Here is a 6,353-nt window from a genome sequence, read left to right as displayed (position 1 = left end):
AGACATATTACATAAAGAATCATATTAAAATAAATAATCATCGCTAAGATCATATTATAATTGAAGTAAGTATATGAAATAGTTATATATCAGGGGCGGATCCAGGAAATTTTTTGGGTACATCTGATTTTTTCACGAGCAATTTTTCTCCCCCCCCCCCCCCCCCACATACACACACAGTTCCGGAGTTGGAGGGGAAGGATTAATACACCATATATATACACAGGGCCATTCCGAAAAGATCTTCAAGGAGGAGGAGGGGGGGGGGGGGAGGAAATAACGTATGTTTTTGCCGAGTTACTTCTAAAAAAAAAAAGTCATCGTTTACTGATATTTGCTGACTATAGTTATAAACTTGCCTAATACAAGTCTAAATTTGCCGACTAATTTTTCAATAAAGTTTTTGCAGGGGGTGGGGGTTTAGACACCGCTCTTCCCTAGTGACAACTCTGTATTTATAAAAAAAATACGCAAGGATATTACTAGGACATCTTACCATAGTAAAATCGTATATTTACATAAAATTTAGAAATTTATTTATATTGACAAGTTAGATTTATTTATACTCACAAATTAGCTTAATATTTTCACATTCCATTTTAAAATTATAATCTTACACATTTTACACATCTTATATTTTTATCGTAAATAATTATATATTATGTTTATATTGTAACAAACATAAAAAATATAAATATAACAAAATAATTACTTATTATAATAATAAATATTGAATTTTATATGAAGAAATTAGATGCCGCAATCTTAGTTTTAGATTTTGCATAGCAAAAGTAAGTTTTAAAATCTTTATTCTCTTTAAACTTGCATAATACATAAAACTTCAAAAAATAAAAACGTTTACACTATAATTATTACAACATAGCATTTACAAATAATGATAACAGCAACAACGATATATCTGAAACCAACGTATGTAACGCGATGTATGCCAATAATTTTTTTATGCCAAATAATGTTTTAAAAAGATTGGTGGCTATGTCGCAAATAAAAATGACTTTTTTTGTTCTGTTTTTATTTTTAGTAATTTGTATTTTTTAAACTTTATATTTTTAAATTTTTTTAAAATATATTTTATATTTTATTTCAATTTTATTTAAAAGTTAATCTACGATTAATAGTAGCAAACTTATCAATGACTTTTTTTATATCTATAACTATCTCTGTATGAATATTCATTAATGCTAAACCATTTAGGCGGTCCTGAACCATGGTGCTTCGCATGTAATTTTTTAGGCGCCGAAGCGAAGAAAATGACCGCTCACACTCACATGAAGTTAATGGAAAGGTAGCAAGTAACTTTAGACAAACTTTTATGTTTTCAAAACCAGGAAAATTTATCGCTTTTAAAGTCTCAGAAATATTAGAAGGGATATCTCCTTTAAAATTTAACCAGAAGGCTTCCCATAAATCAAGCTCACCAGACAAAGCAAGCGGATTCGGTAAATCTGTTCCATAAAAGTCACTGAAAGATATGATGGAGTCTTTCCAACTGGTGTCACGAGAACATTGCACTACTGAAATCATTTTTCTAGGAACTAGCACAAGTGCTTTATAACATTTTAAGGTAGTATCATCAAACCTTGTGTCTAGTTCAACACTGAGATGGTCTAACAAAGGAATCGTGATAACAAACTTAAAATAATCAGAAATAGATTCAGAAGGTGTATTATCTCTGTTTTTGGAAATAAAGGAAGTTCTTGGCTTTGTTTCGGCTACATTAATATTTTGTGCAATTTTTAAAGCCTGTTCATAACACATTTGATGGTGTTGATCAACTACATTTCTAAGTGAAGATACAACATCTTTCAACGCCTGAATAAGATTTAAACCATCATAAATATCATTACTCTTTGACTGCAACATTCGCGTTATGGGAAGAGTTAAGTCAAACACATTTCTTGTTATGCACATAGCAACAATAAAATCAAAACCTGTAATTAGTTTCAGAAGAGACGATGCACTTGAAGATGTTGAGTGATTAAAACTCTTACTGACATTTAAAGACATCTCTTCAAGACAAGAGACCAAAGGAATAAAAAGTTCTTGAAAAGTGTCTAATCCATTTACTTTTTCCACCCAACGTGTCCTGCAAACATCTTTTAACTTTTTTTAAACAGCCGATGGAACAGTACTTTCGATATGCTCCTCTAACTTTTGTTGTCTCGTAGGTGAAAGATTAAAAAAATATGATACTTCTTTAACATGTGTCAGAAGATTCTTAACATATTGTACGTTGCACGAGGCACAAATAGCTAAATTTAGCCTATGGCTATAGCAATGAACAAATGAAGCTTTTTCATTTAGATTTAAAATGCGAGAGGACAATCCTTTGGTATGACCAGCCATTGCTCCAGCACCATCATATGACTGTCCTCGGCAATTCATGATATCTAAAGAAAAATCTGAAATACTTTTTAACAAAATATCAAATAATCTTTCACCAGTAACACCATTTGTGCAATGTAAAAAACTGATAAATTCTTCTCTTATATTAAACTTCGAATCAACAAATCGTATAACTAATGATAGCTGTTTTTTATTTGAACTGTCAGAAGCTTCATCAGCAATAATAGAAAAATATTTAGAATTTTTAATTTCTGCTATTATTGTGTCAGTAATAACTTCTCCACAACACCTTACTAACTGATTTTGTGATGTCTTAGATATATAAGATGCATTTCGTTGATGATATTTAAGATGATCTTCAAGAACTTTATCACCAGCTTTAACACGAAAATGTAACAATTCAATAAAATTACCTACTGTATTATTAGAAAACTCACCATTTTCAGGATGAAACTCCGAATCATCTCTATGGCCTCGTAAAGAAAGACCAAGACGTCCACAGAGAATAATTGTTTCAATAATAGGTTGTAATAACTGTCGGTTTTTAGAAATCTGTGATTGAACTATTTTTTGAGATGTAATATCTATTGATTCTGTTTTACAAGACCAAATGGACGACATTGAAAATAAAACTTCAGCAGTTTTTACATGTAAGCTTTTATTTCTGCAGACAGACCTATCATTGGTTTTGCCAAATGCATGTATCTGAAAGTAACGAGAAGCTTCATTCCAGCGATCAAAAGGCTTACTAAATAATCTTTCGACTAAACTACATTCAGATGGAAAATTGCACCCAAAAAGTACACATGGCAAACAGAAGGCTCCATCAAATATTTTCGAATATGTGAGCCATGGAAATTTTTCCATCCACATAAATTGAAAACTTCGCCCATTCAGATTTTTAGGAAAAGAATATGTTTTACAAGGTACAAAAACAGATTTAACTAAATGTTGAAGTTCAGAATTATTTAAGGTTTTTGCAACATTTGAATAACTAGTATAGTTAGAAACCAAATAACCAATATCATAATTATTGGACGGTAAAGAAAATGATTCACAACATGTAATTTTACTAAATTTTGATAATGATAATGGTGGTTGAGTAGAGACTTCCATTGGTTTCCTTTTTATATTATCCAATAAAAGACTTCTATCTTGATGTTTGGCCTCGAAATAAAATTTTATTTTAGTCTGCGACATTTTGGTGCTTTCATTTGAAATTTTTCGTTTTAAGTTTTCTTTTATTATCACAGGGGTATAATGGTTGTGTTGGAAAGGAGCAGAAAAATCATATAAAACACCTTCATAACAAAAAAGGAGATAAAAAGACTCAATATTGTTTAAAGAGGTTATACGAGGTACAATAGTAGAGCTGAATAAAGTTTTAAACTTATGTAGACCAAAATCTGGATATAAACATTCTATTTTCTTATTGCAAACACTTGATAATGCAAGAATACAAAGGAAAGAAGACCAGTTTTCATTGTTACAATTATTAATAGCTTCTTCTTGAACTAAATCTATACTTTTTTTTCCTGAATCCAAAGAATTTAGTGATACTGATAAAGGAAGAATGTTATCAAAGCATAGAAAAGAGCTAGTATTATTAACAAAAGCATTATGAAAAGTTGGATGATTAGAATAAAGTTCGGCATTTAAGAATAATTCAATTGAGGTCTGTAATCTTAAATCATTAGCCATACAGTTATTTCCAGTTAGACACAAGGAGATAGAACTGTACAGACAGTTTCCAGTTGATTGAGACCTGAGATATACATAAAATATAATAATTAATGTATTTATATGAAAAATTTATAAATATTTTTAACTAGCTAGCAGTCAATATAACATTACAATTAACCAAATAGTTATTTAGAAAATTATGGAACCTGAACAAACATCTTTACCTTAAAACAACAAAATTGCCATTATGCTTTTCTTTAAAACTTTTTGGAAGATAGATTTCAAAAATTTTAAGAGTTTTTTCTGCTTTGCAAGAGTCGACAATAATAATATCTTTACAAGAACTAATATTTTTTTCTAACATATCTTTCAAAGAAATCAATTTTGTTTTATCATTTTGTAACATAATGTTTTTAATTTCTTGATTGATTGACATTTTAAATTAATACTCGGACAGACAAATTAATGCTTGAACATTTAAAATTAAACAAATTTTGAATATTTTGAATTATTTGTATGTATATTAGGGTGTATGTGTTAGGGTACGTCCGACAGTGTTTTTTTTATAAAAAAAACAAAATATTTAAAAAATAAGTAATGAAAACTAAATTAAATATAAAGATAAATAATATAATAAAATAATACTGGGTACGTCTATTGATGTATTTTATCACTTATAGAATATTATTACTATTTTTACCTCCTGATGATTGCAAAACAATAGATTTCGTCAAAAATTTATTAAGGGTGTTATGCATAAGGTACGTCCAAAAATTGTTATAAGTAAAGAAAATTTTCAATTATTTTTTTAACAAGCTAAATAAAAATTTTAAAAATTTTTTAATTATATATTAAAATAAAATTGGGTACGTCTATTAATCTGTTTAGGTAAATATTATTTATCAAGAATTGCTTAAACCTCCGGTTAAGATACTTTTATATACGTTTTAAAAATCGCTTTAAACAAGAACCATTGGTATTTTTATTTCACAGTTGCCCGTAAATGTAAAACGCAAGCGTAGTACTTAAATCTTATTGATATATACTACTAAAGATATATACTTTTTTAAAATTCAATTAATAATCGAATATAGTATAATTTATATTTTTGATATTTTTGGGTACGTCTTAAGACCTATTAGACGTACCCTAGATCCGCCCCTGAATAAAGACCTGAAAATCAACGAAAAGGGCTCTAATTCGAAGTCAAAGTTGTAAAAAATCCCACTAAAAACCCTAATATTCGCCATTTTTTTAAAATCTTTTTAAAATGCTTTCATTTTTAACGAAAATTAAATGCCGTTACATTTTGCAATAAGAAGGGCTGGTTTCTATCAGCTTTAGTATTTTCATTTCAAAGTATAACGAAAGTGTTATAACAAAATGAAATAAATATAAGATTTCAAATAAAGGTTAAAAGTAGATTGTGAGAATGTAGAAAAATTGATGAATAATTCTAATCGAATTGTACGCTGGTTTTTTTTTATTAAGAAAACGGGTTTGAAGGTTATATTTTATAAACTTTAAATGTGATAAAACGATTATGAACTAAATTTCAAAAATTCTTCTTTTAGGAAACAAAACTGTTGAGTTCTTTTTTAAAATTTTTTACAAAAGTACACTGCTTGGATTATAGTTTATTCTCTAATAAATAAAAAAAACGGTTATTTTTATAGCCACAAAAAATTGCGCAAGATGAACATACTTTAACGGCTTTCTTAACGTAAAAACCATGCTTTTTATTTATTGCTTTTGTAAGCTAAAAGATCATTAATTTATTATTCTCAAAATGGCGAATATTAGGGTTTATAGTGGGATTTTTTACAACTATGACTTCGAATTAGAGCTCTTTCCGTTGATTTTCAGGTCTATGTTTTTATATTTTTCTGAATCAGCATGAAATTTTCTATCATAATCTGCAATAAAAAAAAAGGGGGGGGGGGGTGCGAAAGTGCTGTAGCGCCTTATAGTTGTTTTATCAATATGTTTTTATAACAATGTAAAGCATTTTTTTATTGTTTGTGTATATGTTAATATGTGTTATATAATTGTTTTAAAAATGTGTTTAAATATGTATGTAAGGTATATAAAAAAGACAATCTAATGAGACTGTTGCTTAATGTCAATCAATTAAATGTATGTAATGCTATCCTTGCTGCACTGAATGAGCAACCAAGTGTAGAAAATCAACATTCTAGATTGTTTTTTATGGATGGACCAGCTGGTAGTGGAAAAATCTTTACTTATAATTATTTGATTGCTGAAACCATAAGTAGGGGCTTTAAATCTGCTACAGTTGCATG

General features: G+C 28.5%; 1 pseudogene; it reads right to left on the bottom strand.

Moving 5' to 3' along the window:
• Positions 1 to 1,110: 1,110 nt before the first annotated feature.
• LOC149894829 (52 kDa repressor of the inhibitor of the protein kinase-like) lies at positions 1,111 to 4,507 on the bottom strand (annotated as a pseudogene).
• Positions 4,508 to 6,353: the final 1,846 nt, after the last annotated feature.

Source organism: Hydra viridissima, unplaced genomic scaffold (genome assembly GCF_058129835.1).
Source record: "Hydra viridissima isolate aposymbiotic clone 2 unplaced genomic scaffold, HvirCarnegie_v1 scaffold_1, whole genome shotgun sequence".
NCBI lineage: Eukaryota > Metazoa > Cnidaria > Hydrozoa > Anthoathecata > Hydridae > Hydra > Hydra viridissima.
Note: the sequence above shows the minus strand (reverse complement) of the source record. Positions and strands in the feature narration are given on the sequence as shown.